A 22368-nucleotide genomic window follows, 5' to 3' on the forward strand; every position below is an offset into this window, starting at 1 on the left:
CCTAAGTTGCTTTCCTGGTGGTTCAGATGGTAAAGAATCTGCCAGCAATGCAGGAGACCCAGGTTCTGTCCCTGGGACGGGAAGATACCCTGGTGAAGGGAATGGCTACTCACTCCAGTTTTCTCACCTGGGAAATTCCATGAACAGAGGAGGCTGGCGGGCTACAGTCTATGGAGTCCGAAAGACTTGGACACAAGTGAGCGACTAACACTTTCACACTTTAACTTGCCTAATTTGGGCAAATTAAAAAAGAAAAAAACTCAAAACAAAAACAAAGGAAGGAGGTTAGATCTTTAGGGATCAAGCTACCTGTTGAGGATCCTTGAATCGCAGAATGCGTGACCTGACTTTCTCACCCAAATACGATCTTGAGCATGAAGGCTGCTTCTAGGGATGGTCAGGCTGATGGGGAGAACAGCAGCCCTGAGCGAGGCACCCACCCTCCTGCCTCCCACGTCTCATTGGAAGCAATTAGAGGAAATGAGTGGTCTGCATAGAGAAACCCATCGCAGCTTTGCCAGCAGGAACCACTGCAGGAAGGAAACCACATCACACAGGCATGCCGAACCACTTATTGAAGGCGGACTGTATATCTGGCCTAAAGAAGATCATGTGTACCCTTTCTGTTGACTCCTGGCCGGTCAACTGGCTTAGTCTCCATCTGAGGTGGGAAATGTCATGCTTGCTCTTCAGATTCAGAGAGGAAGGTATTGAGTCGCTAAGAGTAACTGGCTTTTTTTTTTTTTAAGATTTTTTTTGATGTGAACCTTCTTTAAGGTCTTTACTGAATTTGTTACAATATGGCTTCTGCTTTGTGTTTTGGTTTCTTGGGCTGCAAGGCATGTGGGATCTCAGCTCCCTGACCAGGGATCGAACTGGCACCCCCTGCATTAGGAAGCGAAGTCTTAACCACTGGGCCACCAGGGAAGTCCCAGTAAATGGCTTCTTTTGAAACTCAAAGAGAGAATGACTGCCCAGCCTTCTTCCCCATGCACGTGGTGCTCTGTCCACCAGGGGTACACATGCCCCATGTGAGTGGTACCCTATGTCCATTTATATCCCATCTTGAACTTTCCAAGACTTAAAATTCCTATAGCCTTGATCCCCATGCCATCAAGTTAAAAGCTGTGTCATCAAATCCATAGTCCACCAGCCTCTTAGAGAAGGGTAAGTTTCCACAAAGGGAACTTGTTTTCCTTAATTTTTTCCTAAAAGCCTCAGAACATCCAATTCTCATTTACAAAAGATATCACTGCATACCAGAAACTGATGAATTAAACACTTCTTGGTCATGTTTATACGTACTTGTCTTGAAACCTTTTGCAGGGGTCGGGGCTGGGCACATTGTGCTGCACGTGGGATCTTAGTTTCCTAACTAGGGATTGAAACCCTGCCCCCTGCATTGGGAACATGGAGTCCTAACCACTGGACCACCAGGGAAGTCCCTCAAACTCATTTTTCTTCTCATTGTGATAAAATGTGTGTGCACGCCTACTCAGTTGTGTGTGACTCTTTGGGACCCAATGGACTGTAGCCTGTCAGGCTCCTTTGTCCATGGAATTTTCCAGGCAAGACTACTGGAGTGGGTTGCCATCTGCTCCTCCAGGGGATCTTCCAGACCCAGGGATCGAACTCATGTCTCTTGTATCTCCTGCATGGTATCTCCTGTTCTTTACCAGCTGAGCTACCACTAGCCATGTGTAAGTGTACAGTTCAGTGCATTCACATTGCTGGGCAACCATCATTACTGTCCATTCTCAGGATTTTTTCATCATCCCAAATTGAATCTTCCACCCATTAAACAATAACTCTCTGTTCTCCCTGGCCCCAGCCCCTGGGAACAATCATTTGACCTTCTGTCCCTGTGACGTGGCCTATTCTGTGTATCCAGACAAAGTGGAATGTCACACCATCTGTGTTTCTGTGTCTGGCTTATCTCACTCAGCGTAACGTTTTCAAGTTGAACCAAGAGTTTTGAAGTAACAGAATCTCTAAGTGGATAAGCCAGCCTGTAAAGTCCTTCCTTCTTATTTCCAGTCCCTTGACTTTTCCTTTTCAAAGGTCTTATTCGACCAGTGCTCCCTTTTTGAACAGCCAGAGTCCTACAACATTGGACAGACTCCCTCAGGAAGTGTGCGAATTCCCTGCCAACCCAGGAGCCAGGCAGGACTGAGATAACCACTTGGTGGGGATGTTGCAGAATTTTGAATTAGATGAGCTTCAAACTCTGGTTCTATTCGAAGGCCTTGTGACTTATACAGATGAAGGCTCCTGTTTGTTCCTTCATTTATTCACGTAGGAATCTGTCAGCCTTTCCCGAGTGCCTGTTGCATATAAATGAGGGATCTTGATGCAACGTGGTGACAGGTCATTTTGACTTGGCTCCCAACCCCTGGGGTGGAATCAGAAGCTTGGGCCCTGCCCTAGGAGAGTTGCCTTTGCCCTCAGTCAGCTGGCACTGGTGAGTACACCCAGGGAGGACTGCCAGTTACCTGCGTGCTTGAGTGGAGACGCTGGCTTGTGGTAGAGGCGTCCTTATTTGTGCTACTCTATCTATCAGCCAGAAAAACATAAACAGACTCAAAGGGCAGACCTGGGTCCTAAGACTGCTATTCCCCAGACTCTAATGTAAAAGCACAGCCCAGTGACTCTCCTGCTGCTTACTAACACTGTGATCTGCGGCAAGTCACTTAAAACTTTGTGAGCCTCAGTGTTCTCGTCAGTAAAATGGGGATAAAACATACTCATGCCAGGACTCTGGTAGGAATGAAACAAGTTGGTGCCTGAAAAGTGACTTGCACAAGGCTTGGCACGTTGAAGGCATTAAGAAAATGCCAGGCCCTCCGGCAGGGTTTTCTCCAAAGACACCCATCCTCGCAATACCCATGCAGCCCTACAATAAGCCAGCCCTGGACCTGTAGGCACCAGAATGAAGAATCAGCATCTCCTGGGCTTCTTTGAGATTGCTAGCTGGGGACAGGGAAAGTCTGCTTCAGAAAAACCAGCATGCTGGTTTGAGAGGGAGAATACCCTTTTAGGTATCAGCAGAGTAAATCTTGAGAGGCATAAAAAGAGGTTCAATCCAAAGAAAACTTAGTCTCCTATGAGTCAGGAATAAGATCTGAGTGGTTCTCTGGCTGGAGTTCATAACACAGCACGGATCAGGATCTGTGAGTCTCAGGACCATTGTCTCCAGTGGCCGCCTGCATGGAGGTGAATGCCATCTCATCAGGGACAGTCTTATCCAGGAGAGACTCACCGACCGGCTGGCAATCCACAGAGAGCAACTGTCGCCGGTGGGCAATCTACCCCGAGAGATGAGCGTCTGGAAGCCAGTGGAAGGGAGGTGCATGTTTGGTGAAGGCGAGGGTGTGGCTCGGAGTGGCCTGTGGTGATGCATCCACACCGGGACCCTGACTGACCAGAGGCTGTGAGGAGCTCACACGTGGAGCAGGCAGAGCTGCAAATACTGCCAGGCTCTCTGAGGGTGGAGGCATGTTCATCTTAGACATTCAAGAACAGAAATCGTTCCTCTAATTAGGAATGATGACCTCATGTTCATGTCTGGAACCAGTTCCCATTCTCAAAAGTGCACAGGAGCTGGGGGAGAGAATGCTGGTTCCTTGTTTTAGTTGCTTCAGATGAGGTCTTAGTTGGGTTTTAAACATGAAAAATAGCTAATTCTCTCTCTCTTCTTTTAATAATTGGGTTCTCTTAAGGGGATGGCAGAGGATGAGATGGCTGGATGGCATCACCGCCTCGATGGATATAAGTTTGAGTGAAGTCCGGGAGTTGGTGATGGACAGGAAGGCCTGGCGTGCTGCAATTCATGGGGTTGCAAAGAGTCAGACATGACTGAGTGACTGAACTGAACTGAATATCATACTAAATATTTCTGTCTTTTGCTTATTTACTTACTCTGTTGCTCTAACAATTTAGTTGTTGATGTCGTTTACACACTAAGTTGTGTCCAGCTCTTTTGCCACCCCGTGGACTGTGGCCTGCCAGGCTCCACTGTCCATGGGATTTCTCAGGCAAGAATACTGGAGTGGATAGCCATTTCCTTCCTCAGAGGATCTTCCCAACTAGGGATTGAACCCATTTCTCCTGCATTCGCAGGCAGATTCTTTACCACTGAGCCACCTGGGAAGTCCAACAATTTAGTAGTAAAGTTCTTATTTCTGAGCCATTTCTGTGTCTTAGAACACTTGCTTCCGTTATCCCTACAATGGGGAAGGTTCATAAGTTCATTATTATCAATTATTTAATGCCATGACATATCAATCGGACCCTCTGAAAAGCAGACCCTACAACAGAATACACTGTGCAAGGATTTTATTTGGGAAAAAGTCTTGGGAGAAAATTGGGAGGGAAAACGCTGGGAGGGTCTTCTTCTGAGATGCTAGTCTGACTTGGGCAGGAGAGAAGGAAAGCGGAAAGTGAGATGAAGTGTCTGAGACTGCTGTGCTGTCTAAGCAAGGTTTGGCAAGGGTGCTGGGGAGTCCGGAAGCTGAAGGTGACCTTCAGGGAACCCTCGGTATCCTGCCATGTGTGGTCATCGGCTCAGGGCAGCCCGTGTGAAGGGCTGACTGGGTACAAAAACCATGATGGAGTTCGGAGCCCAGCAGCTGGGGACTTTGGTGGATGACATTTTCTGCAGTTTGAGGTCACACAGTCACCACAGTGACAGAGTTTCTCAAACTTAACTGTTGACATTTTTTGCCAAACAATCCTATGTTGTGGGGTCTCTCCTGTTCATGGAGGATGTTTATCAGCACCCTTTGTGACTCAGCTGGTAAAGAATCTGCCAGCAATGCAGATTCAATCCCTGTGTTGGGAAGATCCCCTGGAGAAGGGAAAGGCTACCCACTCCAGTATTCTGGACTGGAGAATTCCATGGACTGTGTAGCCCATGGGGTCGCAGAGTCCGACACGACTGAGTGACTTTCACTTCACTTCACTTGACCTCTACCCACTAGGTACCAGTAGCCTCTTCCTTCTGCAGTCATCAAAAATGTCTGCAATTTATATTGCCAAATGTCCTGGGTAGGGGGGGCGGGCAGGGAATCATTTGCCGTTGAGAAACATTAGAACAGAGAAGTTTCAAGAAATTTGGGAAGGTTTCTCAGGAAAATTATAAAATCATAGTGAAAGAATATCCCTCTGAATATATCATGAACTATGATCATTTATAACTGTTGGAGAAGACTCCAACAAGTGTTGGAGGAGACTCTTGAGAGTCCCTTGGACTACAAGGAGATCCAACCAGTCCATCCTAAAGAAAATCAGTCCTGAATATTCATTGGAAGGACTGATGCTGAAGCTGAAACTCCAATACTTTGGCCACCTGATGTGTAGAACTGACTCACTGAAATAGACCCTGACGCTGGGAAAGACTGAAGGTGGGAGGAGAAGGGGACGACAGAGCATGAGATAGTTGGATGGCATCACTGCCTCAATGGACATGAGTTTGAGTAAACTCCAGGAGTTGGTGATGGACAGGGAGGCCTGGCATGCTGCAGTCCGTGGGGTCGCAAAGAGTCAGACACGACTGAGTGACTGAACTGAACTGATATATCATTAATATTTCATTATAGATTCAGGACTATTAAAAAGGAAGTAACTCAGGTGACGAATTCTAAGTAAACAAGATGATCCCACCATAGCAATGTGCACTGCATGCCTGCAGGCGTGTGTGATAAGTTGCTTCACTTGTGTCCGACTCTTTGCTACCCCATGGCCTATAACCCACCAGGTTCCTCTGTCCATGGGATTCTCCAGAGAAGAATACTGGAGTGGGTTGCCATGCCCTCCTTCAGGGGATCTTTGGGACCCAAGGATCGAATCCCAGTCTCTTCAGTCTCCTGCATCGCCAGGTGGGGTTCTCTACCCTACCTGGGAAGCCCCAATATGCCACTGACTGGATATTAATTTCCATTCCAAGTAAAATTTCCTGCCTTGAGATGAACTTACAGTCAAATGTCTTATATAAGGACACAAAAATAAAGTCTAAAAAATGAAATAGACCTCATGTGTCTATGGGCCTCACGTGCCCCATCGTAATGCAAGCACAAGACAAGCTCACTTATTCTGGAGAAGGATGAGAATCCCTCCCCTGCAGTGGGATACATCCATTATAGTGACAGGACATACTGAGTTCACATTTAACTCAACAGAAACAAGGGCATGGGGAACGGAAATGAAATCCAGGGATGAGGCAGATGAGGTTCTAGGAATCGAGCGTCTCAGATTTTCTTTTCACCAAATCATTAAAGAGCTTTTGACTTGCCAGATTCCACGAGGCCACAGGTTAAGACCACCAGGTACGTTCCCACCTGGGCTGCGGAGCATATACCCACACATTGCCTTGAATGGCTCTGGGTGTGATGCTGGTGTGAGCACAGCTACATCTCGCCTCCATGGTGCCTATTGTCTCCTAATAGGTCTTTTGCTTCCTCCCTTGCTATTTTCCACAGAGCAGCCAGGTTGCCTTCTTTGAAACAAATCAAATGCTGCATTCCCTCTCAACTCGAAAGCCTCCCAGCCTTCCTATTCCACATATAGGAGTAGTCGTGCTCTGGCACCCAGATCCTGGCTACTCAGAGATGGTCTGGGGGCCAGCGGTGACGAGGGCTTCCCAGGTGTGTCTGAGGCACACAGACTCCGGGTCTGCCCAGACCTCCTAAATCAGGGTCGGCACATACACTGGAGCTCGCGGAGCTCAGTCCTCATGGTCTGACCTGCAGTTGCTTCTCTCCCCTCATCTCCCTCTGCCCTCCCCTCGCTCCTCTTCTGTTGCCAGTTGGGGCTCTGCAGTCATTCAATCTACCATGTCCCAGCCCGGCTTTCTGACCTTCCACTCACCCCCTGCAGGTGCCTCTAATGTCATCTCAACTCCGGAGGCTTCCTGATCACTGTGACTAAAGCCCTTCTGAGCCCGCAACCCTGTTGGCCCAGGTCACTCCTCATCCTTATTTTAAATCAGAGTGCTCACCTCCACCTGCCCTGTGATACACTGCTACACATTCCTATTGTCTGTCTCCAGGTTCATGGGAGATTCACTGATGAATCCCTGGACCCTAGAACAAAGCCTAGCCCACAGTATGCTGTTAGTAAATAATTGTTGACTCAATGGATAACTGAATCAGGCATCCTTATGGGGCTCAGTCCCTGGAGAGGGAGGAGGCTCCGAAAGAACACAGAAGAGGCTGGGGTCCTCCCGATCACCCGACGAGTCTGGCTGTCTTGTCTGACGTCCTGTGATGCTCCCTTCAAAGCTGCCCAGAAATGAATCTCAGCCAAAGGCAAGTATCTGACTGCGGGGCAGATTCTCTGCTCAGTCAGAGAATAAGCCCGGATCAAGCTGAGGCTCTGGGAACAAAACACCGAGCTGCCTCTCCCCTTCTGGCAAACAGCAAACAGGAGGATCAAGCTGTGCATTTCCTTTAGATGAGGTGTTTTTTTTTAAAGGGAAAATGGCCAAAGTTTCCAAAATGCATGGGATTTTCCTTTTTTTCCAGAAGAAAGATTTACTTCTTAAAAAGCAACCTGTTTATACATTGCTGGAAGATTTATCTGGAACAGAATTAAAATAGGAGAACTTGATTGGACACATCTGGAGCAGATGGGCATGTTGTGCTTGGCTTCCTGTGGATGTTTAAATTGGGGTTAAGATGGGGGAGATGGTAACACTGTCTGAGGACAGGTGCCTGGAAAAGATGAGCATGGAGGATGCGCAGAGGTGCAGTGTACAAAACAGCAGGCTGAATCATGACTAATCTTTCACTCTCTTGCCCCGTCAAAGCTATGCTTCAATGTTAATGGGTGGAAAGACGATGAAGGCTCAAGAACAGCCTCTGAGACTGTAGGGTTGAAGAATAATTCGTATATAAGAACAGTGCTAGTCCCTCAGTCGTGTTCGATTACGTGATTCCACGGACTGTAACCCGCCAGGTTCCTCTGTCCACGGAATTCTCCAAGCCACGATACTAGAGTGGGTTGCCATTTCCTTGTCCAGAGGATCTTCCCTGCCCAGGGATTGAACCTTGGTCTCCTGCATTGCAGACAGATTCTTCACCATCTGAACCACCAGGCAAGCTACATAAGAATATCTTTTTAAAAGAGTCTTTACTGAATTTGTTACAATATTGTTTCTGTTTTATGGTTTGGTCTTTTGGCCAGGAGGCATGGCTCCCCAACCAGGGATTGAATCTGCATCTCCAGCACTGGAAGCTGAAGTCTTAACCACTGGACCCCCAGGGAAGTCCCCAGAACGCCTTGCTTAATCTATTTCTGGGTCGTCTGAAAGCTAAAACATTACCTGGAGAATTGTTAAAAGAAAAGCTTCTCTTGCCAAACCCCCAGTCATACCAAACTCTCAAAACCTGAATGAAAACTTTCACATGAAGTGTGGGTGTGTTGAGGATTAAGTCAGCTCTATGAAGAAGTTGCAACTAGGGTGGAGATACAACACCGGGAATGGTTTTGAAATACATGAAATATTCAGCAAATTGCACTTGGATGTTGATGTTAATATTTTTAGTTACTGAAGCACAAAGGGATCATTAAGTGACCCACTGCCACCGTCTTTACTCAGATTTTCTGCTTGGAATTAATTTTTTTTTCTTTTTTTTTTTTCCAGCCATTTAAACAAATTTGTTGTAGGCTTTTGGTATTCAAAGGGATATTTATAAGAAAGAATATAAAGATAATAATCCCTGTGGTTCTGGAGGAGAAATGCTGAAAATTTCATACACAGAGCTATCACTTAGGACTAGACAATGCTCTGTGGACAGAAGATGGTCTAACATTCACATATTAGAAAAATGTCAGTGTCTACAAATATATTTTTATTATCAGCAAAAAAATCCAACATAGTTCTTAGTAACTCTGAAACACATCCATCTTTAAAGGCTCTTTTTCTCTCATTTCAGGTTCCCAAACTACCACAAATGATCAAAATACCATATTCTCATAATCACTCAATGTTAGAAATAAAGTGCAATGATAACCAATTCCAAATCAATTTGTATTATGTCTCAAGATGCTGCTTTAAAAATAATGTCTCCATTATTGGAATTGACATATATATACTAGTATAAAATAGATAAACTAATAAGGACCTACTATATAGCACAGGGAACTCTACTCAATGCTCTATAATGTCCTTTACGGGGAAGGACTCTAAAAAAGAGTGGATATGTGGATAACTGATTCACTTTGCTGTACACCTGAAACTAACACAACATTGTAATCAACTATACTACAAAAATTTTTAAAATAGGGACTTCCCTGGTGGTCCAGTGCTTAAGACTTCATCTTCTAATGCAGGGGGTGTGGGTTCAATCCCTCAGGCTTGGAGGCCAAAAAATCAAAACATAAAACAGAAAAAATGTTGTAATAAACTCAATAAAGATTTTTTAAAATGGTCTACATCTAAAAAATTTTAAATATAATTTAAAAATTAAAAAAAAAATGTCTCCAGTAATTCAAAGGTACCATCTCATTCTCAAACCTCTCAAACCTAACTTTAATTAAGCCCTGGCCAAACAAAATCAACCATTCGCTGCGATTATAAAGCAGTACTTCTGCAATTGAGGGACCCAAACTCCACTGTCCCCCAAATATATGACTTTCATTATTCTTTTAGAGCTTAAATGACTTTTCTGGTAACAGCAGGTAAGAATAAGCAAGTCATGGTGGTTTACAAATAATATAGGCAGTACTTTTATGTCTCTCTTTGGAAGCTATCCTGGCATTTGTATTCTTTTCTGATTGTTTTTGTGCCAGGAAAAAAAAAAAAAAAAACTGCAAGTATTCCAGAAGTTGAGAGGGGGTAGGGAGTCTCATAGCATCTCTAAATTGCTTCCAAAAACTTTAAATGATGCTTTTGGGGACTGGGAAAGACAGAAAGAAAAACAAATCTAAATCTGTCCTATAACCACAAAGCACATATGCAAGTCATAGGAAAGAATGTGTGTATGCATATATGAGGGGAGAATTTGGCCCCGACCAGGCTGATAACATGCTTAATCAAACGGTTCATCATTGTACCTCTGTGGATTTTCTCTTCTGACTTGGGCAAATTTATGGAGAAACGAACACAGATTCAGCCAATTCATTCTGGACTCTCTCAACGGGTCATTATTTTGTCAGTCAAAACACAGTTCTCCAGCCCTCTGAACTTGAAGAAATATGCCTCCTTTCAATTGAAAGTGTGCTTACCAATCTTTTTTCTCACCAAATAACTTGATAAAAGTTCCAAGAGGTGTTTCCAGTTTCGACAAGGGAAATACTGATTTATTTTACTGAGAACCACTAATATTTTGGTACAGATCTCTAAGATAACAGAAGTACCCTTTGAAACACAGTCCAAAGGTAGACTGACAGTTTGATCAATAATGCATGATCCTTTGGGACACAGAGGCAGGAGGAGTTAGAGGCAAATTTATGAGGTAGGAGTTTACCTTCAGTGAACTCTCTTAGCCCCTTCTCTGAGCCTCTGGCCTCCAGAAGCCTAGCACCTCTTTTCTATGTTGACCTCAATCTCCCAACCAAGCACCCTTTCAGCTGTCTCTCTGCTCCCACCTCAAATGTACCTGTGTGCATCACTTCCTCGGGGTCTGGTGTTCTGAGACTGGCCAGTGACAGATCCTAACAAAGATATTATCAGCTAGTATTTAGTTACTAGGTCCCCATGTCAGGAAAAACAGAAGTTTAATATTGGAAGCTTAAAAAAGCAATGCTCTAACCTGAATGGATGAATGAATGGTGTTTTTTGCTGATTTTTTCTCATGAAGGCAAGCTAATGGGAAAAAAGCCATCAATAATGCCATTGCCTTGACCATCTCTGTGCCCCGCTGGTATTCTAGAAGGCGGTCATGCTGTGTGTCTGTATCCTGTTCTGAAAATGCATGCTGGCTCTGGTCTCACACTTCTAGAGCTCAGGTTGGTTTCAGGAAGTTCCACTGGCCTCAGGAACAGGAATGTAGTCCAGAACATATACAAAGAGACCCATCCTGACCAAACCTAATGTGCCTTGGGTCCACCCTCAGGAGCAGACCCAAAGGCGAGTCCACCCAGAGATTCACGGTGCAGGAGATGTGTCTGCAAGTGTACTGGTGTGGGAACCCACCAGGCTGTCCCCACGGTTCCCTGACAGTGACATTCCAGCAAACTAAGGACATGTGTCCACAGTCAAACGTAAAAAGACTTGCAATGGATGTAACAACAGGCTTTACAGGACTTTTTAGATAGGAGCAAAAGCAAAGTCTTCCCATAATAAAGGATTTAACCCACTTTGGAGATTCATTAATGCCCAGACTCTTCTCTCCTTCATTTCCCTCTAATCTATGAATTCCAGTATCATTGAGTCAAGACCCCAATTCTAATACTTCCATTTCTTTCTTAAAAAAAAAATTATCTATATATTTGGCTGCACTGGGTCTTGTGGCATGTGGGATCCGGTTCCTGGACCAGAGTTCAAACCCAGGCCCCCTGCATTGGGGGCAAGACGTCTTAACCACTGGACCACTGGGGAAGCCGCTCATACTTCCATTTCTTAAATTGTGCTTAAAGAATTTGTTAATTGTGTTCAAAAGCTCTTGACCAAGCTACCCCTAACTAGACAGGGTTTGATATAAAGCTTCAACCTCTTCTTCTTCTTTAGCTCTACTTCTCTGATTAGTTTCTGGGAAGAATGTCTCAGACTTATGGAAAATATAGTCTCACTGTTTCTGGAAACTTCTCTGATTTAGGAAGACCTAGAACTGGGAAGGAAATGGCAAGCACTCCAGTGTTCTTGCCTGGAGAATCCCAGGGACGGGGGAGCCTGGTGGGCTGCCGTCTACGGGGTCGCACAGAGTCGGACACGACCGAAGCGACTTAGCAGTAGTAGCTGCAGTAGAACTGGGAAAGGACTGAAAAGGGAAAAAAAAAGTGAAAGAGTGTATATGTATGTATAACTGAATCACATTGCTGGACAGCAGAAATGAACACAATGTTGTAAATAAAAGAACACAAGATTCTGAGAGAGGAAAGGGAAAAGTTTAGGAAAAAAGGCTTTCCTGGTGGTCAAATGGTAAAGAATTCACCTGCAGTGCAGGACATCTGGGTTCGATCCCTGGGTTGAGAAGGCAAAGAAGCCCCAAAATACATTTCACCTATTTTCTATTTTGCTACAACTGCTGTAACCCTTAAATACAAAGGCCTGCAATTAGCTTTAATTTAGAAGCACCAGGAGGAGAGCAGAAGGAAAATAAAATCAAAAGTGGTGACGAGAGCAAGAAAATATTTGACAAGTGTTTGATCAGTATAATCAATGTTTAACTGGATCATGATTTTAACTTAAAGTGGGGTGGGGGTGGAGAGAAAATGAGTCTGCAGCATTTGTAGCTTGATCGCTATCATTTGCCAATTTTTTGTGGTGTAAATGCTCCCAACACAACCAATTTCAAGCTACCAAGAGGATGTCACTGAATGTATTACATAAGGAATGCATTACATACATTACTGAATGTATTACATAATACATATGTAATACACAAGGAAGAGCTGCATATAATTGGCTTTTGTGAGCCAGTCAAGTCTGTCCTAGTCTACTGCTGAAGACCAAATTTAGTGTGGTTCGTCACGCTGAAATTGGTAAGCTCAAAGGAGGAGTAGCGGGCGTTTCAAGGCAACATGTTGAAGTGTCTCTGGAACATTTATTAAAATATATTTTCCAATAATGTCCACTTTTTGAAAATGAAAATTTGTATTTCCCTCCTTCTGTTCCATAAGTATTCCTATGAGTTTGTGTCATCTTCTGGTATCGTCATGTTCAAATTTTAAATAGTTTATTTCTTTCAAGTAAGTGAAAAAACAACTCCTGTGATGTAAGAATGAGAAGTTGCAAATTCAATATGTAAACTGAGGACCCAATAGTGATGCTGTTTGTATTTCACATAATTCATGATTCCACAGGATCTCTAATCAGAGGCTGGGACAGCCCTTCCTAATGGTTTAGACGATTATTCATTTATTTCTGGACCTTCATGACTCCACATGCCACAAGGTTAATAGATGAATTTGATGAAGTGTCTTATTACCTTCAATACACTTGCCATGCAAAGCAGACCACTTAACATTCCTATTTACATACAACCTTGTCTTTATTCTGCTCTGATAACTTTATATTAAAACGTCCAGCTTCACAGCAGCACTTAAGGTAATGAAGGATTTTGTGTTTAATATGGGTGTTCATAAAATATTTACAGATTGTTGTGTGTGTGTATGGATGGATGAAAAATAGATGTTATATTTCTTTACAAACCCCAAGCGCTGATCATGCATGAGGGACAGAGGATGAGCACTCTTGGATGTAAATTACATTCTAATCACGTTTGGTTCACATACCACTGGAGCAATGGTCATTACACTGCTCTTCACGTGAAAGATGCATTTTGTTGGTTAAAACGTCACTATGAAAGGGACTTCCCTGGCCACCTAGTAGTTGAAACTCCACCTTCCAAGGCAGGGGGTATAGGTTCCAGGCCTAGTCATGGAACTAAGATCTCACATGCCTCAAGACCAAAAAACCAAAAACATAAAACAGAAGCAATATCATAACAAATTCAATAAAGACTTTAAACAGAGTCCACATAAACAAACAAACAAACAAACTTGATAAAACTTCACAACAGGAGAAAAATAATAGTAAGTTCTCCGCAAATACTTGTTTTCTGCCCATCTGTGTGAATTGAAAAAATCAATAAATCATTTGATGTCTTGGTAGGAAATTTCCTTTTGTCTCCCATTGGCATGGTCCAAAATGCATTATGATCCCACAAAGTGAAACGTTTGCTTTTATCACTAGAATTTCACTTTAAAAATTTAGACTGGCTTTACCCAGAGAGCTTGTCTGTCTTCCCAGGTGAAAAGCGAAAAAGTGAAGTCGCTCAGTCGTCTCTGACTCTTTGCGACCCCATGGACTATGGCTACCTGGCTCCTCCATCCATAGCACTTTCCAGGCAAGAGTACTGGAGTGGGTTGCCATTTCCTTCTCCGCGAGATCTTCCAGACCCAGGGATTGAACCCTGGTGTTTCGCTTTGCAGGCAGACTCTTTACTGTCTGAGCCACCCTATTCCTAGAAATTTCAGCACCAGAGCTATTTTTCCCACTGGGTCCTGGCTCTAGGAGGCACAGGTAGACAGCCAAGCCTCCCTGTCATGGTTCTATGGGGATCTGGAGGCTTTATGCTCTAGTGACAGGGACTATGAGACCACAAGCAAGTCAAAGGCATGAAAAGTGAAGTTCATGTCCAACTCTTTACGACACCACGGACTGCAGTCCGCCATGCTCCTCTGTCCTTACTGGAGTGGGTAGCCATTCACTTTTCCAGGGGATCTCCCCAATGGAGGGATGGAAACCAGGTCTCTTGCATTGCAGGCAGATTCTTTCCTCTCTGAGCCACCAGGGAAGTATGCTCTAGTGACATGGAATGTGAGACCACGAGCAGATCAGAGGCATAACCTCTGGGAAAAGAGCCCCCACCTGGAAGCACTGGCAGGAAGTCATGGAAAGTGCTCCAATTTCTCAAGTGTCCACGGACTTTTTAGAAATAGCATATGGAGCCCTGATCAAGAGTTGCTAGGATTTAGAACTATTCTAGGCTCTCTAGGACTGCTAAGTCGCTTCAGTCGTCTCTGACTCTGTGTGACCCCATAGATGGCAGCCCACCAGGCTCCCCCGTCCCTGGGATTCTCCAGGCAAGAACACACTGGAGTGGGTTGCCATTTCCTTCTCCAATGCATGAAAGTGAAAAGTGAAAAGTGAAAGTGAAGTCGCTCAGTCGTGTCCGACTCTTAGCGACCCCATGGACTGCAGCCTACCAGGCTCCTCCATCCATGGGTTTTTCCAGGCAAGAGTACTGGAGTGGGGTGCCATTGCCTTCTCCGACTATTTAAAAACAAAACTTGGCTCTCCTCTTTTTATCACCACAAAGACTCTTTTAAGATTCTTTTGACAAGATATTTTTTACAAGAGACTAAAGGAGTATTTTACGGAGAAGGCGATGGCACCCCACTCCAGCACCCCATGGACGGAGGAGCCTGGTTTGACACTTTATTTTACAGCCATGGGTGTCTATGATTCTATGCTAATAAAGGCCACAATTTATAAGTATTTGGAGGGTAAGAAAGAAGGGAGGGGAGGAGGGAGGAATAAGAAATAGAGGGAGAGAGAAAAGAAACAATGTGATTTTTTTTTAAGTTTCTGAAGTATCTAACTTGGATACTTTTCTGAAGTATCTAACTTGGATAATGACTATGGTTTTGTGAGCCAAGTCAGGCTCCAAACATTGTAGTCTCTAAACATGTAGTTTAGACCTGTCCTTTGAATGATAGTCTAATACTGTCATACCCTGATGGATGAGGCTGTCTTACTCCTCCTTGGCTTGAAAACTTGAGAGTCCTGAAGGGGACTGGTCAAATCATACACCTCAGAAAGACCTGTTGGATGGACGGTGGACTCCTAATACATGAACTAAAATCCAAAGCAGAATGTGGAGATGTTACAGAAGAAAATATTTTGGAAAAAACTGAGGCAGCCTTTAAGAAACTATCTCAGAGAAATAAGATTTTTCTTTTCTAAAAACCTTTTTAACCATCTCCTGTACCATGACTAAACTTACACACACACACAAATACAAGGAGAAGAAAAACTAAGGTTATCAGCATGTTGAAAATTTGAATTTATCTTTAATATCCTAAATATGAAGAAATAAAAGAATAAAGCAAATCAGCAAAATCATTATCCACACAGTATTCATGGAAATTATTGGGAAATAAATCCCTTTACCAGGACTGATGACTGTTCCCTGTTTTAGTAAGCGCATCTGCTTTTTATCAGTGTATAACAAATTACCACAAACTTCAGTTCAGTTCAGTCACTCAGTCAGGTCCAACTCATTGTGACCCCATGGTCTGCAGCACACCAGGCCTCCCTGTCCATCACCAACTCCCGGAGTTCACTCAAACTCTTGTCCATTGACTTGGTGATGCCATCCAACCATCTCATCCTCTGTCATCCCCTTCTCCCCCTGCCTTCAATCTTTCCCAGCATCAGGGTCTTTTCTAAAGAGTTGGCTCTTCACAACAGGTGGCCACAGTATTGCAGCTTCAGCTTCAGCCTCAGCCCTTCCAATGAATATTCAGGACTGATTTCCTTTAGGATTGACTGGGTGGATCTCCCTGCAGTCCAAGGGACTCTCAAGAGTCTTCTTCAACACCACAGTTCAAAAGCATCAATTCTTCAGCACTCAGCTTTCTTTATGGTCCAACTCTCACATCCATACATGACTCCTGGAAAAACCATAGCTTTGACCATTCAAACCTTTGTCAGCAAAGTAATGTCTCTGTTTTTTAATATGTTGTCTACGTTTTTCATAGCTTTTCTTTTAGGAGCAAGAATCTTAATTTCATGGCTGCAGTCACCATCTGCAGTGATTTTGGAGCCCAACAAAATAAAGTCTCTCACTGTTTCCATTGTTTCCCCATCTATTTGCCATAAAGTGATGGGACCAGATGCCATGATCTTAGTTTTTTGAATGTTGAGTTTTAAGTCAGCTTTTTCACTCTCCTCCTTCACTTTCATCAAGAGGGTCTTCAATTCCTCTTCGTTTTCTGCCATAAGGGTGGTGTCACCTGCATATCTGAGGTTAGTGATATTTCTCCCAGCAATCTTGATTCCAGCTTGTGCTTCATCCAGTCCAGCATTTCACATGATGTACTTTGCATATAAGTTAAATAAGGAGGGTGACAACATACAGCCTTGACGTACTCCTTTCCCAATTTGGAACAAGTCCATAGTTCCATGTTTGGTTCTAACTGTTGCTTCTTGACCTGCATACAGATTTCTCAGGAGGCAGGTAAGGTGGTCTGGTATTCCCATCTCTTTCAGAATTTTCCACAGCTTGGTGTGATCCACACAGTTGAAGGCTTTAGTGTAGTCAATGAGTAGAAGTATCTGTTTTTTTGGAATTCTCTTGCTTTTATGATCCAACAGACATTGGCAATTTGGTCTCTAGTTCCTCTGCCTTTTCTAAATTCAACGTGAACATCTGGAAGTTCTCAGTTCATGTACTGTTGAAGCCTAGCTTGGAGAATTTTGAGCATTACTTTGCTAGTGTGTGAGATCAGTGCAATTGTGCAGAAGTTTGAACATTCTTTGACATTGCCTTTCTTTGGGATTCCCTGGTGGCTCAGAGGTAAAGCCTCTGCCTGCAATGCGGGAGACCTGGGTTTGATCCCTGTGTCAGGAAGATCCCCTGGAGAAGGAAATGGCAACCCACTCCAGTACTCTTGCCTGGAGAATCCCATGGGCTACAATCCATGGGGTTGCAAAGAGTCGGACACGAGTGATCTTTCACTTTTCTTTGGAATTGGAATGAAAACTGACCTTTACCATACAACGAAAGTTTTCCACAAACTTAGCTGCTTCAAACAACACACACTGATTATCCCACAGTTTCTGTGGATCAGGAGTCCGGACACGGTGTAACTGGGTGCCTTACTTAGGGACTCATGGGTGTTGGCCAGGGCTGTAGCCACATTTGAGGTTCAACGAGAGTAGAATCTGCTTCCAAGGTCATTCATAATGCTGACAGAATCTACTTCAGTGGCTCTCAGCTGGAGGACACCCTCAGTTCTGAGTGGGGTTCCCCAACATGGCCATTTGTTTCCTCAAAGGCAGTAAGAAAAGGAGAAACTCCAGCAAGACATATAATCATCGGTAATGTAATCAGGTAATACACACACACACACACACACACACACACACAGGAAATTACATATATCTGGTCAACCTTGCTGAATTTTTATCAGTAAAAAAACAAGTCAAAGGCCCTGCTGCCTTCATGGAGAGGCAGCAAGAGACTGACCTGAGGTCAGGAGACTATTTTCAGAGTCTGTTCATCACAGTAAGAAATCATCTTGAAACGACTCCCCCCCCAAATTACACAGGAATATTCTTAATGTTTTTCTGTGAAATTGTTGCAAAAGGGCACTGTGACATAAAGAGAGAATGAACATCAATCTCATTGGGAAATTAGGGAAAAATATGCCTAGAACTGAACTTATCTGAATTATCTGTAAACAACAGCCAAATAGAACCCCAAACAGCAAGTATCACATATTTCTCCGATAATATTATGGACCTAGGTGCCATGAAAGCTGTATTTTCCATTCATTTAGAACAAGAAGTTTGGACTAATTTTCTTCTACATTCAAAGGGAGTCTTGCTTTTATTCTTAATTGTGTTTGATACTCTGTGTTCCCCCCAAAAGCAGCCTCCTCTGTGAGTTGGGTAAACGAGAGCTCATTTTGAAAGCACAACTACATCTAAGGCAGGGGAAAGGTTACTTGTTCCAACCGCCTTATCGTCAGTGGAAATAAATGGCACGCTTCTCCAAAGAGTGGTGGATTCTGAGTTATTCTAGGTGTGCTGAGACCACGTTCCCCTTTTCAGTGGGATCACAAAGTGGGGTTTACAGAAGACTGCCTGGGACACTACTTTGACATCACAATGCAGAGAATGTCTTTTAAGAATTACCATTTCTCTCCCTAATTTGTGGTTAGAATATCTTGCTTTGATATCTTCAGAGCAATAGATAAACTAGCTTTTTAAAACAAGGTCTTACTGAGCTAAAACACTATCATTGTTGTGCCTCTTAGATAGCACTTAATCCTAGTGCTTCTTAACTGTACCAGCTGACAGCTCTCTCTGTTCTGGTTAATACACTTCTCTTTTTTTCTTTACTATATATTTTTTTACCTTTTAAAAAATTGAAGTATAGTTGATTTACAATATTGTGTTAATTTCAGGTGTACAGGAAGATGACTCCATTATATAAATGAGTGTGTGTGTATATATATGCTTTTCAGACTATTTTCCATTATAGGTTGTTACAAGGTGTTGAATATAGTTTCCTGCGCTATAGAGTTAAACGCTTGTTATCTATTTTATATATAGTAGTATATATCATTTAATACAGTACTCCTAATTTATCCCTCTCCTCCTCTCTTCCCTCTCTGGTTGGATCTCCTTGTAGTCCAAGGGACTCTCAAGAGTCTTCTCCAATACCACAGTTCAAAAGCATCAATTCTTCAGCACTCAGCTTTCTTCACAGTCCAACTCTTACATCCATACATGACCACTGGAAAAACCATAGCCTTGACTAGATGGACCTTTGTTGGCTAAGTAATGTCTCTGCTTTTCAATATGCTATCCAAACTCTCTCATAAGTTTGTTTTCTATGTTTGTAAGTTGAGTTTGTTTCTGTTTTATAAATAGATTCATCTCTATTATTTTTTAGACTCCACATATAAGTGATATCATAAGATATTGTCTCTGAGTTATTCATACTTCACTTAGTATGATAATCTCTAGGTCCATCCATGTTGCTGCAAATGGCAATTCCATTCCTTTTTATGGTTGAGTATGGCAGAAAGTGAAGAGGAACTAAAAAGCCTCTTGATGAAAGTGAAAGAGGAGAGTGAAAAAGTTGGCTTAAAGCTCAACATTCAGAAAACTAAGATCATGGCATCTGGGCCCATCACTTCATGGGAAATAGATGGAGAAACAGTGGAAACAGTGTCAGAGTTTATTTTGGGGGGCTCTAAAATAACTGCAGATGGTGATTGCAGCCATGAAATTAAAAGACCGCTTACTCCTTGGAAGGAAAGTTATGACCAACCTAGATAGCATATGGAAAAGCAGAGACATTACTTAGCCAACAAAGGTCCATCTAGTCAAGGCTATGGTTTTTCCAGTGGTCATGTATGGATGTAAGAGTTGGACTGTGAAGAAAGCTGAGCGCCGAAGAATTGATGCTTTTGAACTGTGGTATTGGAGAAGACTCTTGAGAGTCCCTTGGACTATAAGGAGATTCAACCAGTCCATTCTGAAGGAAATCAGTCCTGGGTGTTCCTTGGAAAGATTGATGCTGAAGCTGAAACTCCAATACTTTGGCCACCTCATGTGAAGAGTTGACTCATTTGAAAGGACGCTGATTCTGGGAGGGACTGGGGGCAGGAGGAGAAGGGGACAACAGAGGAGGAGATGGCTGGATGGCATCACCGAATAGATGGACATGAGTTTGAGTGAACTCCGGGAGTTGGTGATGGACAGGGAGGCCGGGCGTGCTGTGATTCATGGAGTTGCAAAGAGTCGGACACGACTGAGCGACTGAACTGAATATTCCATTATATATATGTGTGTGTGTGTGACATACACACATCATCTGTATATATAGATACATACATACATACACACATCATCTTTATCCATATATTTCTTGATGGACACTTAGGTTGCTTCCCTGTCTTAACAATTACAAACAGAAAGCACATTTCAGTGTTCTTTCTCCCAAACTAGGGAAGCCATATTTTGTAAACAATCCAAACTATATCTACTGATAGTTTGGGAGAATCAAAAGTCAGGATAAATCACAGTGGCTTGGTCCTTTTGACAAACTGAGACTAACCTCTTAGATACTGTCCATTAACAGGAATCTGAGCAAACTCCGGGAGATAGTGAAGGACAGAGAGGCCTGGCATGCTGCAGTCCATGGAGTCACAAAGAGTTGGACACGACTGAACAAATGAACATCAACAACAACAGCATTACCTCTTCTTGGATCTGGTTTAGTCAAGTATTACTGCAGGAATATATGTGCTACCTCAGGGACGAGGAAGTAACTTCACTTGCAAAATGTAAGCATTCCCTCGTGCCTGGCTGGATGGATTAATCATGTCAGTTGTTAGTTTCACATTTCATAAGAGGGTTTTCAAATCAAGACCCAAAGCTCCTTTTCTCCTCCTACACAGCAGTATGCGCCATTGCTGTTGTGAAACTATCATTTGCACATTGTTCAGACTTCTCATCCAAAAGGTCACAGGCTTATACAGATGAGATGTTAATGCTTCCTTTATGCTGAGACCTTTCTAACGCACCTTACTTTTTATTTTAAAAGATCACTGCAGTTACTAAGTGTGGCTTTGATAAATATCACACAGATTAGTCAATGTTCATTGACAACAATTCTAGATGACAGAGGAAATAAAAATCTGTCATTGTCACATGATACTGAAGAATTACACTTTTCTACAATTGATTAACAAAAGAAGAAAGCTGTTTTGTTTCCTTTGCAGAGCTGGGCAGCTTTCAAGGCCCAGTCGATAGGCCACTTCTTCCAGGAAGTATTCTCAAATCCCACCATTCAGAATCCTTCCTCCTTCTATAATCTCATAATATTATTTTGGAACCACTACAACAGCGCTCATTTCATGCTCATTCATATCATAGTTTGTTTTCAGTGTCTTTTCCAAGTCAATCACAAGTCCAGTTACAACACCATTCAGCCGATTTTGTGTGTGTGTGTGTGTGCATGGCAAATTGTAGACACTCATTATTAAAACAAGAAACATTTCTCAGATTTTTTTTTTTAATCTTGGAATGTTGTATAGTATCCTGACAAATGGTTTGCTTGATTATTACAGCAACTATGAATCTTGGAGTTAATCCGCTTTTCTCTCTGTGTTTATTAGGGACTTGGTTTTCTTTTAGGTATGTCTCCAGAGTTTGATGGCATAGATTTTCTTTTTAAACTGAAGTATAGTTGATGTATAATAGTATATTAGTTTCATATATATAGCACAGTAATTTAGTATGTTGCAGATTATATTCCATTATGGATTATTGTAAGATAATGGGTATACTTCCCTATGCTATAGACTATATCCTTGTTGCTTATCTATTTTATACACAGCAGTTCATACCTCTTAATCTCATACCCCTAATTTGTCTATCCACCCTTCTTTTTCCCTTTGGCAACCACAAGTTTTCTTTTCCTTTTTTCCTAAATCTGTGAGTCTGTTTCTGTTTTGGATATACATTCCTTTATGGTTTTTTTTTTTGTTGTTTTTGTTCCACATATAAGTGATATCATACAGTATTTGTCTTTGACTTATTTCACTAAGCATAATATTCTCTAGGTCCCTCCACACTGCTGCAAATGGCAGAATTTCATTCTTTTTAATGGCTGAGTAACATGCCAGTGTGTGTGTGTGTGTGTGTGTACACATACACAATGGCATAGCCATTGTAAATAATGCTGCTATGAACACTGGGGTATGTGTATCTTTTCAAATTAATGTTTTCACTTTTCCCAGATATATACCAAAGGAGTGGAATTGCTGGATGACATGGTAGTTTTATTTATTTTTTTGGCTGCCCCATGAGGCATGTGGGATCTTAGTTTCCTGACCAGGGATCAAGCCTGTACCCCCTACATTGGAAGCACAGAGTCTTTATCATTGGATCACCAGGGA

The sequence above is a fragment of the Bubalus bubalis genome, chromosome 1 (assembly GCF_019923935.1).
Source record: "Bubalus bubalis isolate 160015118507 breed Murrah chromosome 1, NDDB_SH_1, whole genome shotgun sequence".
NCBI lineage: Eukaryota > Metazoa > Chordata > Mammalia > Artiodactyla > Bovidae > Bubalus > Bubalus bubalis.